Source organism: Octopus bimaculoides, chromosome 1 (assembly GCF_001194135.2).
Source record: "Octopus bimaculoides isolate UCB-OBI-ISO-001 chromosome 1, ASM119413v2, whole genome shotgun sequence".
NCBI lineage: Eukaryota > Metazoa > Mollusca > Cephalopoda > Octopoda > Octopodidae > Octopus > Octopus bimaculoides.
Genome location: NC_068981.1, coordinates 190624839 through 190648439, shown reverse-complemented (window position 1 = coordinate 190648439; position 23601 = coordinate 190624839). Strand labels below are relative to the sequence as shown.

The 23601-nt window shown below is 37.4% G+C and overlaps 1 long non-coding RNA gene across 1 annotated transcript in view; it reads left to right on the top strand.

Moving 5' to 3' along the window:
* Positions 1 to 23601, top strand: part of LOC128249527 (uncharacterized) — an 81183-nt gene that overhangs the window by 42771 nt on the left and 14811 nt on the right. Inside the window, exon 2 of the long non-coding RNA XR_008265661.1 lies at positions 130 to 265. This is a non-coding gene — a long non-coding RNA (uncharacterized LOC128249527). The remainder of the gene's footprint in view (positions 1 to 129; positions 266 to 23601) is intronic.

The following is a 23601-nucleotide window of genomic DNA, read 5'->3' as shown; positions in this document are numbered from 1 at the left end:
TATATATATCGTGTTTGTTTACACCCTTGTCTGTAATGTAATTGCTTCTTATATTTCTTTACGTTAATTGCTTTATGTGTACGTAGATACAACTTGTCAACTTTTCCTTTTCTCTTTTTATTCCTACAGATGTATATCGTTTCCGTATTATTTCCTTGTCCCTGTCACGAGATTAGTCAACAAATTCGTCTTAGAGACATTCAAATTGATAATGGATAATATGTCAAATTTTATTTCTACTCAGCTGACCACACGACTTGGTATGGTAAGTTCGCAAATAGTAGTCTTTTTTCGGTATTGCCATATATAATGGATCTCGGATCTCCTGTCTCCTACGAAAAGTGGAACTCATCTTCCTTCTAGGAATCTCTTAACAATAAGGGTTTAGTTAACAAGTTAACTTTCAGTCTGTATCCTAAATACAAGCACAACGCAATAAGAAAACTCAATATCATATTAAAGACATACACGTACAATTATCAATTCAGTTTTCTGTAACCACATGCATTCTCAAATTGACATATTCACCATGACCAAATCCACGGTCATAGTGAACCCCATAATTCAACAAACAATAAACACACACTCACACAGCTTCCACGAACATATCACACACGATCGAACATCTACATATAAGCAGGCTAAACACATATGCATACAACCTACCTACGCACAAAACACATTCACACATACACCCTACCCACGCACAAACATGAAGAAATACTCGCCACACCCACACATAATGCACCAACAATACACAACATACTCACATATTAAAACACACTTATATCCATGCGTCCACACACACACATGCAACAGCATACACATATAGAAACACGCTTTCGCATTTTATCTCCCTTTACTTTCACTCTCTTTAATGTAAAACCGCTTTCGTTCTCTTCCGGCTTCCGCTTCAGTCTCCAATATGGCTGACATTTGATATTTACACACGCATTTGAATCTCTTTTTCCATTTCCTCTTTCACCCGGCTTTTTTCTCTTCATTTTCCGCTAAAAGACAAAGCAGTCCAAAATGTCACTTTTTCTTTAATAATTTTTCTTTTCACCACGAACCCAAAACATCAACTTTTTATGTCTGTTGTCCATTTGTCTAAGGATCAGAAGTTCACTTTATATGCTGAATCGTTATCGCACCGGACAAAATGCTTAGCGACATTTAGTCCGTCTTTACGTTCTGAGTTCAAATTCCGCCGAGGCCGGCTTTGCCTTTTATCCTTTCGGGGTCGATGAAAAAAGTTCCAGCTGAGCACTGGAATGGGGTAGGAGTGGGGTGATGTAATCGACTTACCTCTTTCACATAAATTTCTGGCCTTGTGCCGAAATTTGAAACCAATATACTTTTGGGCAGACCCAATCATTCTGAGTGAACCTGGTAAGTGAAAATTTTGCAGATGGATCATACCTGCAATTCCAAGGTTTAATTTTGTCGTGTGTTTTGTCGCTGATTCTGCCAACAGATTACATTAAGGGCACACGTACATTTGGACATGTGCGTGCTAACCGGATCAATAAGTGGTTCAGTTGGTCGAACAACTGGGTACTTGTCGAAGTCAATGGAGATCCATTACTTAAATGCAAGCTTGTATGCATGTATGTACGTATGTATGCATGTACAGACAATACACACGCGCACACATATACTCACCCCTCCCACACACATGAATGTATGTACGTGGTCTGATCAATAGGTATCCGGACTGTTGCCATAGTAACGAAGTTAAAACACGGGAAGTGAAGCCGCTTGACACAGATAGACATTAAACTCTTGCTTTGCTTGCGCACTAAGCTTTAACGTTCTAGCTCACTTCAGCTGTTTACAGCAGTGCTTGGAAGAAAGGTGTGCAGTTGGCACAGTGCTTGGAAGAAAGGCGACGAGCTGGCAGAAACGTTAGCACGCCGGGCAAAATGCTTAGCTGTATTTCGTCTGACGTAACGTTCTGAGTTCAAATTCCGCCGAGGCCGACTTTGCCTTTCATCCTTTAGGGGTCGATAAATTAAGTACCAGTTACGCACTGGGGTCGATATAATCGACTTAATCCCTTTGTATGTCCTTGTATGTCCACTCTATGTTTAGCCCCTTGTGGGCAATAAAGAAATAAGAAAGGTATGTAGCATGTGATTGTCGCATTGACAACGACAGAGAAAGTTGAGCAGAGAATATGCATCAAATTTTGAGCAGAGAATCTGCATCAAATTTTGCCAAAAGTTTGGCAATACCTGCTGAGGCCTACGCAGACTTTCAAACAATTTTCTACCAATCAAGAATTTTCTACCAATCAAGAATTTTCTACCAATCGTTCTCTACCCAATCAAAGAGGTCTTGTGCAGCTGAAACCCGAGTGTCTTTTTGGTCAGCTGAAAGCAATTTTGGCACAAATTTTGCAGACATGCATCTCATGCCCAAAACTTCAGTGATGATGAACTGAACTGACCCGTAACTAATCTGCACATCTTCTGATAATTCACGGATGGTGATTTGGTGATTCGGCGATTTACCCTCACAGCTGCACGAACATCTTCGATATTTTTATCAGTTCTGCTGGTTGCGGTCTCCCAGAACGTTCGTCAATATCGATATTTTTTCGGCCATCCTGGAAACGTCTGAACCATTCGTACACTCCTCTCCATACACTTTCTGCAACTTTGCGATATCTGCAGATATCACCATAACAACTTTCTCTGTCATGGTCAATGCAACGATCACATTCTACACATGTTCCTTCCAAGTACTGCTGTAAACAGCAGAAGTGAGCTAGAAGTTAAAACTTAGAGCACATGCACAGTCGATTAGAGTTCAAGGTAAATCTGTGCCAAGCGGCTTCACTCTATGTGCTATAACTTCGTTTCTATGGCTATAGTCCGGATATTTATTGATCATACCCCGTATGTATGTATGCATGTATGTATGTAATGATTGCTGGATGGATGGATGGATGAATGTTAGAGCTTACGAAACTTGCTTCGAAGCCATAGGGTTCTGAGTTCGTTCCTATGGCAACAGTCCGGATACTTTTTGATCAGATCTTGTACTTGTGTGTGTGTGTGTGTGTGTGTGTGTGTGTGTGTGGAGACAACATTGATAGATCAAACAGGTTAAATAAAACTCCATTCATGAATATGTATTTGTCATTCTAAGCAAGAATATTAAATTTGTTCTGTACAAAAGTATAGAGTAACCCGTCAGATTAATGTAATATCGTTTTTGTTATAACTGAACATGGTGGAATTGTTAGCACGCCGGCAAAACTGCTTAACAGCGTTCCGTCGTATCTTACGTTCTGAGTTCGAATTCTACCGAGGTCGATTTGGCTTTTCATCCTTTTGGGAACACGAAGGTCGAGGAAAATGACATAGCCCCTCCGTTGAACTTGCTGGCTTTATGTCGAAATGTGAAACTATTTAAACTGAACATAAAACAAAAAAAGCACTCAGAGAGCGCAACACTAACGTCCTCTCGGCAATTAGCCAAAGATGATTTTTAAAATGAGAATATCTGAAATAAACTCGACTGCCCTCACAAACGAGAATACTAAAAATGAACTCGACCGCTCTCAAAAATTATGCAAAAAAAAAAACAGGAAAAATAATCCAGAATCCTTGTCCGATACCAGATCGATCCTTAAATCTAATTAGTTCGTCCCAGTCACGAGGCCAAACATCCCTGAAAGTTTCATCCGAATCAATCCAACGGTTCTTGAGATATCTTGTCCACGGATAAACATACAAACAAGCAAGCAAACGCTACTGAAACAATACCTTCGCTTTCGCTAAGGCGGAAGTAATAATGACATAAGTATACGTCAGTACTGAGCAAGCGATAAGTACTATGCGCGAAACTCTGGATTCTTGAGTCACTTAATTACTTCTACCAAATATGCGTGTGCTTAGTGTGTGCGTGCTTAGTGGTGCGTACGTGCGTGTGTGTGTGTGTGTGCGTGCGTGCGTGCGTGCGTGCGTGCGTGCGTGTGTGTGTGTGTGTGAAAGAGGGAGTGAGAGATCGACACACATGAGTTCACATTCGAACCAACAACGATGCCACAATGCGGTTGGTCAATATGCTAGAAATAGCAGCTAAAGAGCCCTAACAAACGCATGCAAACACACACACACACGCGCACAGACATGAATACATTGATAAACAACCCTTAGTTTTCCGAATAAGGGAAAACATAAAAGTAAAATGTGCAGCAGCGCAACCGAACAACAACAACAACAATAATAATAATAAATAGATAAAGTAAAACAAAACACAAATATTTCAAATCTAAATTTGGTTAATGGATTAACAGAATGTTCTTCGATGAAAATGAATAAATTAGCAATCCCAATAATGCCAAGCTTCTCTCAAAGACATTCCTACACTTCAACGGTGATAATTTCCCGAATTTAATTATTCTGGCAAGCCTTTCAAAGAAAGCGTTGAAGCGTTCAGCAAAGACCCATCCTGTCTTCAGAATAGAGAAAATGGAAATTCTATTTGTAAAGAGTATTCCTAAAATATCCAAACGCCTCAATCCAATTTACGTGGTAGTACTCAATACCTAGAATTATCATTAAGCACAGAAAGAGAGAGAGAGAGAGAGAGAGGGAGAGAAAAGAGAGAGAGAGAGAGAGGGAGAGAAAAGAGAGAGAGAGAAAGAAAGTAAAAGAGAGAGATAACGATGTTACAATGTTGTCGATCAACGTACTCTTTTACTCTTTTACTTGTTTCAGTCATTTGACTGCGGCCATGCTGGAGCACCGCCTTTTTTAGTCGAGCAAGTCGACCCCAGGAATTATTCTTGGAAGCCTAGTACTTATCCTATCAGTCTATTTTGCTGAACCGCTAAGTTACGGGGACGTAAACACAACAGCATCGCTTGTCAAGCGATGTTGGAGGGACAAACACACAAACATATATACACACATACACACATACATATATACATATATTTGACAGGCTTCTTCCAGTTTCCGTCTACCAAATCCACTCACAAGGCTTTGGTCGGCCCGAGGATATAGTAGAAGATGCCACGTAGTGGGACTGAACCCGGAACCATGTGGTTGGTAAGCATGCTACTTACCACACAACCACTTCTGCGCCTATACTAGAAATAATAGATAGATATCCCTCAAACTAAATCCGAATGTTTTTCTTTTCTTTGGAAAAAGGGCATATTTGAACAAAGGAGGCAAACTGGTAGAGTCGTTGAAGCAAACCAGAGAACTGCATGACAGTATTTGAGTTCAATTCCCGCCCAGTTCAAATTTGCCTTTCATCATTTCGAGACCGATAAAAATGAAAAAGTACCTGTTTAGGGTGGTGGACAGGCAGAAGGAAGTGTTACATGGCCAGTATTGATAGTTTGTAGTATCTGATTCGGCTAATTGCATTCTGCTACCAATTCCTGCTACGACACTGGTGCTAAACCGTATTGGCCCAACCTGGCGACCTTGGATGAACTTCAATGGTGTTGAGAGGGATTTGCACAAAAATGGAAGCTATACAACGTGTAGAGATTTGGTAACTTTTGGAGATACATACTCTTTGAGTTATGTCATCTAATTGTATTTATTATTGTGAAGGTGCATGGCTTAGTGGTTAGGGCATTTGGCTCACGGTCGCAAGGTCATGAGTTCGATTCCTGGAGGCACTTTATTTCATGTTGCTCCAGTCCATTCAGCTGGCAAAAATGAATTGTACCTATAATTCAAAGGCACATCCTTGTCACATTGTGTGTTACACTCAATCTCCCTGAGAACTGAGTTAAAGGTTCGCGTGTCTTATTTCTTTATTGCCCACAAGGGGCTAAACATAGAGGGGACAAACAAGGACAGACAAAGGGATTAAGTCGATTACATCGACCCCAATGCGTAACAGGTACTTAATTTATCGACCCCGAAAGGATGAAAGGCAAAGTCGAACTCGGCGGAATTTGAAATGAGAACGTAGCAGCAGACGAAACACGGCTAAGCATTTCGCCCGGCGTGCTAACGTTTCTGCAAGCTCGCTCACGTGTCTGCGGAGTGCTCAGCTACTTGAACGTTAATTTCACAACCGTTGATTGGATCATCTGGAACCTTCGTCATCGTAACCGACGGAGTGCCATTCAACTATCGGTTTGCTACTACACAATAATAAGCTTCAATCTGTAAAATCGCTATTATTCCTGTTGAAATTGAAGAGATAGTTGAAGTACTGTTGTCACGATGGGTTTGGAAAGCTCTCGAGATTGGAATAAATTACAATAGGGTTTCTCAGACTCGGTTCTGTCAAAAATTTCCAACGCTCTGCAAGATCAAATTCCTTTTAATAAAATTCAGTATATATTCATTTTTACAGAAGATATGCTATTCACCATTTTCAGACAAATAAATTATATAACCTTTTTTATATAAATAGATTTTTCTTTCTCAAACTATTTTCGTTTCATTTAATGGTTTACTAAAATTAACACTGTTTCTGCCAGAATTATCAAATGACGACGATTTAAGACCACATTTTGTAAAGCGAAGCGTGAAAATTTCCTTTCAAATGTTTATTGTTCCGTAAATATTATCACATCTGAGTATTCACGGAATTCTGAATGTTGATGGTGACCACCACTACTTGGAGCCAAGCATGATGAAATATGAAATTGTCTTGATTAAAAGGAATAGAAATGTATTAGAATTGATAAAACTGATAGGACCATGTTATTTTAGTTTATGCTTTCTAGCTTTTTATTTGTTTTATTCCTTGGACTGCGGTCATGCTGGAGCACTTTCTCGTAGAGTTTAGTCAAACAAATCGACTCCGGTAGGTATTTTAAAATCTGGTGCTTTTACTACTGGTTTCTTTTGCTAAGCCAAGTTATAGAAATGTAAAGAAACCAACACCGGTTGTCAGGCAATGGAGGTCATCCACAAGCACAAAGACACATGCGAAACACATACGTACACATCTATCGGTCTGTGCATCTATCTACCTATCTGTCTATATTTTTTCTATTTGTTTCAGTCATTTGACTGCGGCCATGCTGGAGCACCGCCTTTTGTCGAACAAATCGACCCCAGGAGGTATTCTTTGTAAGCCTAGTACTTATTCTATCGGTCTCTTTTGCCGAACCGATAAGTTACGGGGACGTAAACACACCAGCATCGGTAGTCAAGCGATGGTGGGGAGACAAATACAGGAGTTCAAGGCCAGCTATTTTGAGGAGATGGGGTAAGTTGACTGGTACTTTATTTTATTGGACCCGAAGGGATGAAAAGCAAAGTTGACCTCGGAAGTATTAGAACTCGGAGCATAAAGAATATGAAGAAAAGCTGGTCGGCATTTTGTGATAACAATCCTGCCAGTTCGCAGCTTTCCTTTGCTAATACAGTCCTCGTTAAATAATACACTGTTTCCTGCATCTATCAAACAATTACAGATATTTATCGCACTGGTAAATCTTCTAACTTCGTTTTATCCCAAACTCTGCTGAATAAATGTTTGATCTAACAGAATTGCTTAAATCAGCAAAGTTAAAATTAGATTTATTATCTTCGGCTATTACTAAGTATCACTTGTTGAAATTATATTTAACGGAAGCCATGATGCTCAACCATATCAGCTAAACAGCCAATTTTACTATAATGATCTACGCATTAATGTATCTGTTCATGCTGCCCATAACCAAGAAATTAATTAATGATATTTCCCAACCTTTTGATTGGAGCTTAGCCCCAATGAAACAAATATATTTCAGCTGTTAATTCCCAGGGGCGTATTTTGCTTTACAACACTTCTCACACATATTAGGAGGAAGTTTTGCATTATATACCAATCATTGACCTATTTAGATCAGGAAGTTGAGTTCCTTTGCCAGAGAATGAAGGGCATTTGCAGGATCTAAATAATAAGTCGGGGATCTAATTATACTGCAAAACCACTTCCTTGAATATGTGGTTTGAGGAAGATTAAGCTGCTATTTCTAGCATGCTGAACGACCACTATTGTTAGTTCGATTGCGAAGGAATATCATTTGTCTGTTGCTTGATTTAATCGTTAAACTGCGGTCATGCTGGGGCACTGCCTTGAAGAAATCTAGTCGAACGCATCGACCGCAGTACGTATTGTTTAAAGCGTGGTACTTATTCTATCGGTCGCTTTTGCCGAACCGCTACGTTACGGGGACGTATACACATGAACACTGGTTCTCAAACAGTAGTGGGAGACAAACACAGACACGTACACGCACGCACCCGCCCACGCACGCACGCACACTCACGCGCGCGCGCACATATGCGACGGGTTTCTTTCAGTTTCCATCTATAAAATTCACTCACAAAGCTTTGGTCGGCCCGAGGCTACAGTAAAAGACACTTGCCCAAAGTGTCACGCAGTAGGACTGAACCCGGAACCATATGGCTGGGGAGCAAACTTCTCACCACACAACCACGCCTGCGTCTACGTATGTAATGTAAAGTGTTTTCAAGTATTGAGTGCTGCCATCTAAGTTGGACTGAAATGCTCGGATATTTAAGGAATATTAGAGGTTCCATTCGTTGTATTCTGAAGAGAGGACAAGTCTTGTTGAATGGTTAAATTGCTTATTTTGAAAAAAGCTTGCTATAATAATTTAATATAAAATTTACCAGAGACGGATTTGGATGAATGCAGGAACGTCTTTGACACGCTTGGCATTATTTGGGTTGGTAAAGGCGGTGAGCTGGCAGAACCGTTAGCACGCCCAGCGAAATGCTTAGCGGTATTTCGCCCGGCGATACGTTCTGAGTTTAAATTCAACTTTGCCTTTCATCCTCTCGGGGTCAATAAATTAAGTACCAGTGAAATTCTCCGGCGATTAGAAATTTTAAAATCAGTGACATAAATTACTGCCAGCCTTCTCATAGAAATCCTTCAAGAATCTAACGAACTCCAGCTTGTCTTTTGAATGAAACCAAACGGATCGCTCTTTCTGTAAAATATCAATAAACCGTTAAAACCTTTCACGCACATTTCCATTTAGTTTCCAACATTTGGAAAAACTCCGTTCACTTTGCACATTTACTCACTCCTACCCAATACAACAGATCTTTTGAAGGATATCAGGAAATTTTGAAGAAAACTCTGACAGCTGTGATTTCCCCAAAAGACAGATTACAAAATCCATCACGTGTTAAAAACAAACAAACAAAACGGGCTTTAAGTCTTTGATGAACAGGAATAATCACTTAGAGGAATATGTAACGTGTCTGAAAACATCATCAAACACTCCAACAAACCATATAGAATCAAATGCTGCAAATGAAGAATAAAAAGCATTGGGATGTCTACAGAAAGATTCTTCTGTAGTCATTAAATAAGCTGACAAATGATGAGTTATTATAACAAACGACATGACCCATTACGGGGAAAATGGCCCAAGAACAAGTAAATGACAAGTATTTCTAATAAAACTTAGAAACAATTGGTGATAAGCAATGAACAAAATTGGCAAATAAATGAACAAATTCAAAACAATTTATCGGAAACGAAGTTGGATTACTTTATGAATTTTGAGGTAAAAACATGTAACTTTTATGGACTACTGGAAATCTATAAGTCAAAAAAGTCTTTAACAGTTTAAAGATCTCCATACACCATATGTAAAGAATCCTAAACTGCCTGATTTAAAATGAAGTCAAGCCGTTTCAGGATTAAGTAATTTAAACTATGATGTGTGTTCTTCCCTGGTTTTCAGAAAGAGTAACTTTGGAGACATTTATGTTTAGTTTCGACGTGACCAGCCAGCCTCGATACAAATACTCCAGCACATAGATTAGGATTGGAGGCAATGGAATTCTGGGTAGACAAATATCCACACGTATTTCTGGAGAAATTTTAAGAATATATACTAGAACGATTACGATTGATGCCAGAAAATAACTTCTCTTTTTTTTTCTTTTTTTTTGATAACCAATATTACCTTCGAATAAAAGGGAGAGCAATGGATAAGAAAATTATACCCATATTTGCAAGACTAGTGATGGGTTTTCTATAAGAAAATTTTATGCCCACTCTGGGATTTCTTTTGATCAATATTTCTAATCTTATATGAAATAAAACTGGAAAAGGTTCCTGCAAAAGGTTCATATTTTGGGACAGAAGAAAGTAAGCTTCTAAAAGATTCCCTAAATTAGTGCACAACCGTCATAAATAGATCCTATATACAATGGAGATGAATGAAAGAGAAACTCCTCTTTTGGACATTCGGGTAATTAAAGAAAATGAGACTATCATAACCAATCTCGATAACGAAGGTACGGACATATATCAATACTTAGAGTAGATCTTACTGTTCATACCTTACCAGTTTAATATGGCAAGACGTAAATTTATGATAGTTACAGATTCAAAGAGACGAAAGAGACGACTGACAGAACTAAAAATATTTCCTCGGAGAAAAAAACTACCCAACAAAATTTGCAAATAATGTCAGAACGAAGGCAAAGCAACTAATAATCCCTGACTTGCAGAGAAACACTTACTACAAGGAGAAAACCACAAACAGAAATAATACTAATGCCTTCTGTTGTGGGCAGAGTTCTTCAAATTTGGAGAGAGGAGACCAGTCAATTACATAGAACCTCTGTCCTCAACTATTACTCGTGTTATCGACACCGAAAAGGTGAAAGATATAATTAACCCTGGAGGAATTTGAAATCAGAGCATAAACCTGCAAAAAATAACCTTAAGCATTTTGCCCGGTGTGCTAACGATTCAGACAGCTCACCGCTCCTAATAATAATAGTAGTAGTAGTAGTAACAATAATAAAAGAAGTGAAATAGTGCCAGTGCACATGTTTATTACTGGTTTGATAACTCTCACGATATACAATGAAATTTTGAAATTTTAACTTTAGAATACGTAATTTTTTTAATCGTCTGGAAGAAGAAGTGTTTTAGATATCATAAATGGAGCTCAAATAAAATGAAGGATAGAAAAACAAAGTTTAAAGTGTTAAAAATATTTTCAGTGTAACGGTAGTTTAGAGATTTCATATTCACAATGATATTATTTACAAGGAGACTAAATCAAATATTATTGTTGTACTTAGATGGTAGCTTTAATGATAAAAATGGAAGTTATGTTATGAAGGAGTTGTAAAAGATACAGTAAAAGAAATAAAGAAATATATGACGAAATGACGTAAGTGTAAGTAAATTAATTTTCGATAAAGAGTGAACTGATGATAAATTCCAATAAATTCCTGACTGCTTGAGTATAGGGAGAAGAAACAGTAAATTCTGAAGTGAGACAGAAAGAGAAAGAGGTGAGGAGGGAAATATTGTTACGAGATAAATAATTCACAACGACGACAATCTAGAAATAACAATCGTTGTGGCACTCCGTCGGTTACGACGACGAGGGTTCCAGTTGATCCGATCAACGGAACAGCCTGCTCGTGAAATTAATGTGCAAGTGGCTGAGTACTCCACAGACACGTATACCCTTAACGTAGTTCTCGGGGAGACTCAGCATGACACAGAGTGTGACAAGGCTGGCCCCTTTGAAATATATCTACAGCAGAAACAGGAAGAAAGAGTGAGAGAAAAATGTGGTGAAAGAATACAGCAGGGTTCGCCACCACCCCCTGCCGGAGCCTCGTGAAGTTTTAGGTGTTTTCGCTCAATAAACACTCACAACGCCCGGTCTGGGAATCGAAACCGCAATCCTACGATTGCGAGTCCGCTACCCTAACCACTGGGACATTGTGCCTTCAAAAAAAAACAAAAAAACACACACACACACTCACACACATATAAATGTATGTGTATGTATATGTTTGTGTGTCTGTGTCCCCCTCAACATCGCTTGACAACCGATGCTGGTGTGTTTACGTCCACGTAACTTAGCGGTTCGGCAAAAGAGAACGATAGAATAAGTACTAGGCTTACAAAGAATAAGTCCTGGGGTCGATTTGCTCGACTATTAAGGCGGTGCTCCAGCATGGCCGCAGTGAAATGACTGAAACAAGTAAAAGAGTAAAAGAATAAAAGAAACACTGATAATGGCGATTTAGTGATGTTGAAAGAAAAAGGAAAAAAAAAGAGCATCGGAACAAATGAAAGGAAATCAATCTTTCGTGACATCAGTTCTGGAAGTTCGCATGTTTTCCTTAAAAAAGTTACATTATGTTTCAAATTCATTCCATTCTGATAACTGCTAGATAGTAGTAGTAGTAGTAGTAGTAGTAGTAGTAGGATGAGGAGGAGTTGTAGTAGTAGTAATAGTAGTAGTAGGAGTAGGAGTAATAGTAGTAGGAGTAGTAGTAGGAGTAGTAGTTGGAGTAGTAGTAGTAGTTGTAGTAAGAGTAATAGTAGTAGTAGGAGGAGGAGGAGTAATAATAGTAGTAATAGTAGGAGTAATAGTAATAGTAGTAGTAGTAGGAGTAATAGTAGTAGGAGAAGGTGGAGTAGGAGTAGTAGAAGTAGTAGGAGGAGTAATAGTAGTAGTAATAGTAGTAGTAGTAGTAGTAGTAGTAGTAGTAGTAGTAGTAGTAGTAATATTATTATTATTATTATTATTATTATTATTATTATTATTATTATTAGTAGTAACACTTCAAACAGTGACATTTGTTTTTTTCTCATTAAGGAGTAACTATAAGTAGTAGTAGCAGTAGTAGGAATGCTAGTGCCTGCAATAGTCGTGATAGTAATTGTGTCATTGTAACTAGTAAGAACAGTGGCAACTCCAACAAAAATTGCAAAACGGGTTATTGTCTCCCTTTCGTTCCCATAGTTATTTAGAAAAGGTCGATGTTTGGTTATGAAAGATGCGTCACTGCTGATGCATGGTTATTAACTAATCGCTAAATTGATAATAAAGGAAATTTCGTTGTTTCCTACCTGAACATGAATCTATATGTTCATTGGGCCCTATTTATCTGTATTACCGTATTTTAATTCGTGATCTATGCAGAACCATGCGTTGTCTGTAGGATCCTCCGGTTTGTCATTTTATTCTCTCCACATTCTGAGCATTTAACAGCGTAAGTTAGGTTTTCAGATGCACAGGTGTAGTTATTTTTTATTGTAGAAATGAGTCAAATTTTTCTGTCAGTAAAGAAAAATGCCTTTGATACCATCTTCATTGTTTTAATCAGTCAATCTGAAATTTCAGTATTTACGGTTGTTATGCAGTGTTTTATTAGAAATATAACCAATATTCTGCAGCCAAAAAGCAGAAGTTATGTAATTCGGCTTATTTGTTCGACACCTAAAGATTGGACACAAATTTCCAAGAATAAAATTTTACATAACACGTTTTACGGTTGAGCTCTTTCTCTCAGGAAGAGAAAATAAGAAAAAAATCTGACACCATTAACATAAACATGATCTATGTTATGTGTACGCGGAATCAGACCTAACTCTTTGGGTCTCTGATGTAGCCGCTCTATAGAATATATTGTATCACCATACATATAGGGCATCTATCTTTGTAGTCCTCCACTCGTGCCTATAGTCATGCAACCATACTTCAAACTTTAAATGACTGTGTGTAGCAATAATACGATAATGGATGCACTAGCGTAGCTAGAGTGTATGCCGCCCGGGGCGGCCCTTCCGTTTGCTTCCCCCGGACCCCACAAAAAACACATATTGCCTACAGCAGACCCAAAAGTGCCGCCCAGGGTGGACCGCCTAGGGTGGACCGCCCCTAACCCCCCCTCGCTACGCTAGTGAATGGATGCTGTCACGAGTACTTTTAATAAACTTCCTCCGAGGTACTTCCGGTAAAATATCTCTCCCGGAGTTAATCTACCTTTGACATATGTACAAGATCTTTCAATATCGTAGCAAATATTATTCAAGGCATTCTCTTCTTTTTATTCTGGAAATGATTTACCCAGCATCGGATTACGCAGAGTTTTTGAAGCTAGGTTTTCAAAATCAACTGATAAACATTTAAGTACTTGTCTAAAAGATGAAATTGCTATCATCTTTATCTGAGCTACTTAGTATCCCTCTTTTAATATCCTCGAAAAATATATAACTATATGGTTATGTATATCCTGCAATAAAATTCCTGATATAAACAACTTACGAATATCGGTTGTCGACGTGACGTCTTCGCTGACATTGGATTGACAACAGGATGTTCATAAGAACACTTTTTCAAACAATTATTGAAAGCCCTTTGCTCACTATTTGTCAGACAAATTCAATAGTTTATTGTACAAAGCCACAAATTATTCGAGCGTTTCCGAATATTCTGGTAAATATTGACCATAAAATTCCATTCATTCTAAAAAGAACTCCAACTGTTTCTTAGAAGCTTCAGAAATGGCAAAGCATCTAACATTTCTCTTTATAGGTGTGTATTTAGGCGCGTGACTAAGTGGTTAGGGCTTTTAACTCACGATCGTAAAGTTGTGAGTCGTTATACGGTAGTGCATTGTACCCTTAAGCAAGACACTTTATTTCTCATTATTCCAGTCTATTCTGCTGGCAAAAACGAGTAGAACCTTTATTTGAAAGGGCCAGCGTTGTCACATTGTGTGTCCCGTTGAATCTCCCTGAGATCTACTTTAAGGAGTGATCGGCTACTTGCAGGTTAATTACACAAGAGTAAGCTGTTCCGTTGTGGGATCAACTGGGACGTTCGTCACCGTGACCGACGGAGTGCCAGTAGGTGCATTTAGGTATGATTATGGATATCCGTGATTGTAAATACAATTATATCTTTGTGTGTTAATATTGGACGAGAGAATGCTAAAAATCTGGATGTTACGGAATTAGATATTTTAATGCAATTTTTATTCAAAATTTTGGGTTATTTATGTTGTATGGGAAAATGTTTCTGAAAAAAGTTTTTAAAGATTTTAAATACGTGTGTTTAAACCTGTAGATCAAACGATGGATTATACTGTTTGATGGTTGAACTGTTTTCTTGTGTGTTTGTGGTTCTTGATAATAGACTGGATTTTATAAGTTCGGTTGAGCGTGTGGGTTGGTCATTATAATATCATTGATAATGAGGTAAAAAGTCGTGTCTGTCGATAAGAACAACCACACAATAAATAATATCTGTTTCCACATATTTCTTATATCAAACCTTTTATACATTATATATGTACAAAGTATATTTATATTATATTGAAAACCATTTTTGTAAGGATATATGTAATACTTAGAGGCTTTGCATTATGAAAGATAAAGAGAAAGTTCTGGTTCAATCTGTTGCTACATGTGTCTATTATCATAATCAATAATGAAGGCGGCGACCATGCGGAATCATAAACAACGGTGGACAAAATGTTTAGTCGTGTTTCGTGAGTCTTTATATTCTGAGTTCAAATCCCGCCGTGGTCGACTTTTCCCTTTCATCCTTTGAGGGTCGATAAAATAAGTACCAGTCGATCACGAGGGTTGATGTAATCGACTACACACTCCTGTAAAATTTCAGGCCTTGCGCTTGTTGAAGAAAAAAATCATTATAAACAATAGAGAATAACTCAAATAATTATAACGATGTATGTATATACAGGGTGCGTAAGATATCTGAGGACAGATTTGTTTATATAAAAAAAAAACAGATATATAATGACAGATAATAACTTTATTTATCAAAAAATACTGAGGATAAAGGAAAAACCTTCTTTTCTATAATGTTATTCAATAAAGTCACCTTCAGCTTCAACAACTGCTTCTATATGAGGTCTAAATCATTTACATGCTAGAATCAAGTGGTCCTGGTTCATTTTGGACATTACTCTGACTATGGCAGCTTTCAAAGAATCTTTAGTGTTATGGGTGTGTTCATTGACCTCTCTCTCTCTCTCAACTATGGATTGAGACCTGGGGGATGAGGGGGGCCAAATGTTAGGAGTTATGTGATCATGAAAACTTTCAGCCATCCATTCCTGTGTTACTAGATCCATGTGTGATAGTGCAGAGTCTTACTGAAACGCATATGGCCTTCTATTGCATACACTGTCTATCCAAGGCTTAATACTTATTTCCAGGACCTCAATGTAGGTAGCAGAGTTAACTCTAAGGCCTCATGGAAAGAAGTAAGGAGGCATCACATGTCCTTCATTGCTGACAACCCCTAAAACTATGAGTTTCAGGAAATTTTGTATGCATAATACTTGGAACTTCAGAAGGGTCTGCACATAACCATCTGTCATTTCTTCTGTTAACTTTTTGATCTTGGTTGAAGTTTTTCTCGTTTGAGAAAAACCAAATCAAATCTTCTTCTGCTGCATTTTTTAGTTTGTTTAAGAACCTTTTAAATCTGATGTAGTGATTTTCTTTTCCCTTTTCTGACATAAATTGACCTTTCCTCTTAATATAAGACATATATGATGTCTTCGTAGACAAAATTCCTAACTGTTCGTTCTGACACATGGAGATCTTTTGCAATCGACCTCATGACCTTTCAAGTTTTGTAATCAATGGTCTGTTGAACTTGTTGGATGAATTCAGATGTTCTGATGATTTCAGAGAGTTTAGAATTCTCTTTTATGCTTTGATACTGATGATACGTTTCCATCTTCAGTCTCTAGCTCCTTACAAACTTTGTAGACAAAAGATCTGGCAAGTTTTAAAAATCGAGATATTTCTAAATCGTTATGCTCAGCCTTTATAACCACAATAACGGCATGCTTCTTTATTTCTTGAGTAAGCTGAGAGTCTGCCATTATTATTTTCTGAAACAAAGATTATACAGAGTTAGGCAAATACCTTACGTGTCCTGTACATACTCATATATTTATGTATGTCGACATTAAAACAGAAAGAGAAACTACCCCTGCCGTACATGTATGTGTTTTCATTGTATATTATGTAAATACAAGTAGAAGATAAGTGCCTGTTTTCCGAAACAAAGTGATAAGTTTTCGCGTAGAATCTCTATTGGCTTTGCTGTGAGTTTCAGATTTCCTATTTTTTATAACATCGGACAAGACCTTCTAGAAGCAATATGGCTAGATGATTATATTAGTTCTCTTTAATTTTTGTCACTGTTAATCTATATCAGCCGATGCTGACTGGTTGGTAAGCATTTTCGCGGGATTCAGTCCTTTCAATGAAGCAGGCATGCTTTTTACGGCAATATAATTTAGTAGTGCTAAAGCGGTGAGCTGGCAGAAACGTTAGCGCGCCGGGTGAAATGCTTAATGGTATTTCGTCCGTCTTTACGTTTGGAGTTCAAATTCCGCTGGGGTCGACTTTGCCTTTCATCTTTCGGAGTCGATAAATTAAGAACCAGTTGCATACTGGGGTCCATCTAATCGACTGTCCTCCTCTCCAAAAATTCCGGACCTTGTGCTTAGAGTAGAAAAGAATATAATTTAGTAGTGGTTCTTAACTGGAAATCCAAGCGAGATTGTTCAAATCTGGCCAAATCAACGCTACAAGAGCATTGTTATAATATTTTGAAGCATCTGGGAATACTTATTTGTTTGAAGAAATGACTCGATCGTAAATAGTTAATCCTAAATCTTTGAAGAACTTATATGTATTTTCTCAACTCTTTCGTTTCACTGTGGGTTGATTTTTTTAGGATATAATGAAGCCATCATTTCTTAAAGGTATTCTTGTTATGTGCAATTTAGAATGTACGATGGCTTAATATCAAAGCTCCAGTGATACCAAACACTGAATGAGATATTTGATTTTTCCATTTTATCCAAATGGAACTATTAAACCATAATATTAGTTTCCTAAAAAGTGGCGATCGTTCAGAATCGTTAGCATACCAGGCAGAATGCTTAGCAGCATTTTACGTTCTGTCTTTACGTTCTGAATTCAAATTCCGCTGAGGTGGACTTTGCTTTTCATCCCTTTCAGGGTCGATAAATTAAATACCAGTTGAGTACCAAGACTTGGAACCAATATCAGTTTTCTAATCTATATTGTTATGTTTCCTCCCCAACACAGAATCAATTACGAAGTCATTGGTTATTTATCGTCTGTTCATTCATTTTCAGAACTTAATTTAACTCTATATTTAATCATTTGTATTTCTTTATCTTTTACAACTCCTTCAAAACATAACATCATTTCTTACCTTGAAAACGACTGCCTGACAACAACATTTAACTTAACCCGATTGTAAATAACCCAATCTTTATTATAAAACTCTAAACTATCGTTATTTTGAAAATATATTTAAGACGTTAATTTTATTCTAACACTTATATTTTCTTATCTCTTTTTCGGTTTATCTGAGTTCATTTTATGATTTAAGCTTTATTTTTCTTCCAAACACTTTAAATAATAATATATCTTAAAACATTTATCTTCCAATTATTAGTCTAAAACATCACTACCCTTTTGTCTGTCTTTTATGTCGGCGATACATAATTACGAAATTATTACCCATATTCATATTTTTTTTTTACAGCAATCTAAATGTTGTTATGTCTGAACCAATTGTATAACGTCAGTTTTTTTGTTAGAAAAATTAGTCCGTTGCTATTGATATAGCGGATTATCTGTAAGACGCCACTTTCACCATCCTTCTCTCAACATTCCTCTCTCTCTCCCTTGTTTCATTCCCCCTCTCTATCTGATTCTCTTTATTCTTACCTTCTTCATGTTATTTGATATAACTATATCTATTTACAGAATTTTTCAAAAGTTTAATACAATTTTGAAGAAGCGCGAGGAGAAACTATTGTTATTGTATTAAATTGTTTTAGTATATAACTTAGCATGAAAACAAGTATTCACACACACACACACACACACACGTATATATATATATATATATATATATATATATGAATATATGCATAGTCCACTCAGCTAGCAAAAATGAGCTGTGCCTGTATTTCAAAGGGTCAGCTTTGTCACATTCTGTGTCACTCTGAAACTCTCCGCGAACTACATTAAGGGTACACGTATTTGTCGTGCACTCAGCAATTTGCACGCGAATTTCACGAGCAGGAGCACTCGTTGTCGTAATCGGTGGAGTGCCAGTCATATACATACGATCCCAGAAAGGTGAAAGGCAAAGTTGGCCTTAACATGATTAATTATAATTGCCAATGAGTATGTACAGCATATTGAATACTTAGTTGAAATTTATAGAAAAACAAAAGACGAAGACAAGTGTATGAACAACAAGCAAGTGTATTAGTTTGACACTCGGGAAAAATGAAAAAGTCCTTTACGTTTCGGGCGTACGCTCTTCAACAGAAAGGAATAAGAGAAAATAAACAGAGAGAGAATGAAAAAAACTTGTAGAGTTCTGCGGTCCAACATGGCGAATGTTGAATATTTAGTGTTGTACTCTGTTCTGCTGAAGATTGTGGTGGAAAGAAGGGTGAGGCCTGCAGATCATGTTTTCCGATTGCACGAAGAACGAATACCCAAGATAGCTACACGATATGTACCACCATATGGACGAAGGAAGAGATCAAAACTCAAGAAGACATGGCGCACAAACCCCCAAAGAAGATTTTAAGCAACATAACATCACCTGCGAAGATGCTGGCGACTATGCTCGAAACCAAGATGATTGGAGACGTCTCACTGCCCGATGCGCAAGCCTAGTGTGAGGGGAAAAACTAAAACGAAGACTAGGACCCTATTCTGTCCTTCAGTTTCTCGAGTTTCTTTCTTTGCTGTATACATATTTTTGCGAAACCCTTTATAATTTTGTTTCTGGGACGAGAAGCCAAGGAAGAGATATTTTGATATTAGCTATTGCAAATACCTACATATATGTCCTTTAATAATATGAAAACCGACTAATCAACAATTTCGCTGTGTCGTGACAGTGAAGAGGATCACTTGCAAAGACTAATAAGATAAATGGCCCAAACTGTGTGTATCAGCTTTGTGGAGTAAGCGATGAGATAGTTGATTGAATATTGTCACGTAAGCTAAATTCAATTTGCGTGTTGGATAAAACTGAACACAAACGCTTATAATAGTTTTTACCAAACAGGCTGGCTAATATCTTAAAATTTTTTTTTATCCATTCTAAAAGATTAATCTGCATATTACTATATTTCATGTGAGCAACACAATTACTTCTAGTTCTCTTTGTCTTTTCGCTTATTTTATTTAGCTATTTGCTTATCCTCTCCCTGCTTCTTATCATCGTTACCACCAGCACCAACACCAACACCAACACGAACGCCATAACGGCGACGACGACGACGACCACCACCACCACCACCACTACCACCACCACCAACAACAACAACTGCAACACTATCATCATCATCATCATCATCATCATCATGAAAGCAGTGAGCTGGCAGAATCAATAGAACCTCGGGAAAATTGCTTTTTGATATTTCCATCGGTTTTTGACAGTCTGAGTTCAGATTCCGCCAAGGTCAACTTTGCTTTCCATCCTTTCGAGATCTATAAAATAAAATACCAATCAAGTACCGAGGTCAATGTTATCAACTAACATTGTTATCCTTTCAAAATTATTCGGTATTTGACTTTGCCTTTCATCCTATCGGGATCAATAAATTAAGTACCCGTGAAACACTGGGGTCAATGTAATCGACTATGCCCCTCTTTCAAATTTCAGGCCTTGTACCTATAGTAGAAAGGATTATTATTATTATTATTATTATTATTATTATTATTATTATTATTATTATTATATGTTTGTTTGTTTGGCTGGATGGAGTTTTGTTTATGAGAACTGAGTTATCACTGAAATTAGGAACTTTGGTCTTGAATCCATTCACAAATTGATAAAATATTTTAGTGGGAAGACGAAAATTCAGAATTCCACAACAAAACGACTGCAAATCAATGTTTGACATTCGTTCTAAGCAGTTCTAATTGCAGAAACAAGATGGATGTCGTAACACAATTCTTGTATTTTGTAGAACATCGATCGTTTATAATCCATTTCTGCTGAAGCACTTTAATGAAAAGGAAGCACGAAAAAATACATAAATAGTAAGTAACTGGTACTCCGTTGGTTACGACAGTGAATGTTCCCGGTGAACCAGACACTACGCGCTGTCGAAGTTACAACCTAACAATCGTGTGCTGACTACCCCAACCGCTCAGCCACGCACCTTCACGTATAAAATGTAAATAACTCGGGCATAAAATGTAAAATATAAATAACTCGGAGATAAAGGGCAACAGTTCACTGATTACAAAACATAATGATACAAAGTGTCTCGAGGAAATGTTCGTAATTGTTGAGAATTATAAATATTTCGAACAGAGCCCTGCTACACTTGAAAAGGACACTTGAAACGATCGAATTGTTATCTCCTAACAATAAACAAATATTATTTATTTAATATTTTTTGAAGTTAAGGAGGCTCTCTGGCAGAATCGTTAGCACACCGGACGAAATGCATAGCGGTATTTCGGCTGCCGTTACGTTCTGAGTTCAAGTTCTGCCGAGGTCGACTTTGCTTTTCATCCTTTCGGGGTCGATTAAATAAGTACCAGTTAAGCACTGGGGTCGATGTAATCGACTTAATCCTCTTGTTTGTCTCCTCTATGTTTAGCCTCCTGTGGGAAATAAAGAAATAAATATTCTTTAAAGTTAAGGTGGCGAGCTGGCAGAAACGTTAGCACACCGGGCGAAATGCTTAGCAGTATTTCATCTGTCTTTATGTTCTGAGTTCGAATTCTATCGAGGTCGACTTTGTCTTTTATCCTTTCGGGGTCGATAAATTAAGTAACAGTTGCGTACTGGGGTCGATCTAATCGACTGGTCCCCATCCCCAAAATTTCGGGCCTTGTGTCTAGAGCAGAAAAAATATTTTTAAAAAGTTTTATTGAACATATTTTTACTAGCTCATTCACCAGTTGCTTTACCTTACGCTCTTAACTGCAAATAGGTGAAAGCACGTAGCTTAGTGGTAGAAACTTAATGATACTGGATAGAATGACTTGCGATTTATAGCTTCGGATCTCTCAGCTCTCAGTTCAAATCCGATCAAGATCAACTTTACCGTTATTCCAAAAGGGATTACTATGGCTATTATTATTTCAATTGCGGTACACCTAAGTCATGAAAATAAATGTCTATGTAAAACGTATAAACTATAGAAACCATATTGAGATGTGCAGATACAGTGCCCTAAGGTGGGAAGAACGCAACATAGCAATCGACGACTAAATGTCTTTCTGAAGCTTTCCCAGCGAGTCATAATCGTTAAATTATAACTGTGAGCATCTATATTTTTAAAATAAACTTGTTAATTAGTAATTAGTAATTTTTTGAATTAAAAGCCCTGATAAAAATTTATAATCCCCAAACTCTCCGGGTGTCTTTGTTTTTGGTTTCTCTTTTCATTTTGTAAGATCAAATTTTGATACAGGCACAAAATCTTATTTTTGAAGACAAAGTTGATCACATCGAACCAATAATTGTCTGGGATCTCATCTTGCTGATCCAGGAATGAAGAAAGGCAAAACTGATTTCGATGAGGCGTTGCTAAACATCGCAAAGAAGTCATTGTGACATTCTACCGGTTCTGCCAAATTTCTGCCTTCTGTAATATTGATTCCTAACATAGACGTCAGGCCACATATTTAGAAGGAATGGCTAGTCGAGGAAATCGACAGTCACTACATTAGTGGTCCATTATTCAGTTAACCCTGGAAAGGTTCAGTAAAAAAGCAAAAGAAAATCAACTTCGAAACAATTTGAACCTAGAGAGCCAGAATACATACCACAGCACCTTTTGCCCAACACTGTCATTTCACCACTTTCTGTTATATTGTAATGTTAACATGTTGACCAACTAATTTAAATCACCATCGATAGGTAAGAATGTTTAACTAAGTTTTGAACGATCAAAGTCTACCGTCACTCGTTCCATGCTTATCTTTGATGTGTCGTTCAGAGATAAGAGTTTTAACGTCTTGGGGAAAGCTGTTTTTGAGAGAAGTGATGGCTTGTCAAAAATGTTAGATAAAAAAAAATATTGTAGTCTCGTAAAAGATTTTGGGTGTCTAGTTTGTTTCATAATGTTAGGTAATCGTGTAACGTTTGTCATTCTTTACTTCGCTTCATTTGTTTTCAATGAGATTAATCATGATTTTGATGTAAAAGGCTTAAGAACTTGTGGGTAAGGCCGATTAACAGTGGACCAAGATTTGTTCAATCGGTCCTCTTTTATAGAGACTTGTGTAAAAGTTCCCGAATCTGTTTCTGTTACTTTCAACTAGAAACAGAACAAGAAAATAAATATCGATTACGTGTACCACACGAAGTCAAATCTGACATCGACACGGATATTATAATATCAAGAATTTGGAATATAATATTTTCTTCTGTATAGCAAAGAACGTCATCGATGTGAGCTAGAAAAAAGTGAAGGTGCGGCTCTCAAACTTACTGCTTAGAGCTACAGCTCTCATACATCGTATTTGACGATATATCAGACACACTTCCAACTCCCTGAGTCTCAAAACACACGCTGAATCTTACATGCGAAGCTGGGTTTATATTACATGCTTTAATGCACGGAAAACGTTTTTCCTGAATGTGTCTTTCTGAATAAACTGATGTGGTTTTATATGTCTGCGTGTCTTTTAAGCCATCAAATACGGCCTTGTCACATTTTGTGGGTCACAAATACGGTGCTTAAGCCACAAATAATCGAGCAACAATTCTCAAAAAAAAAAAAAAAA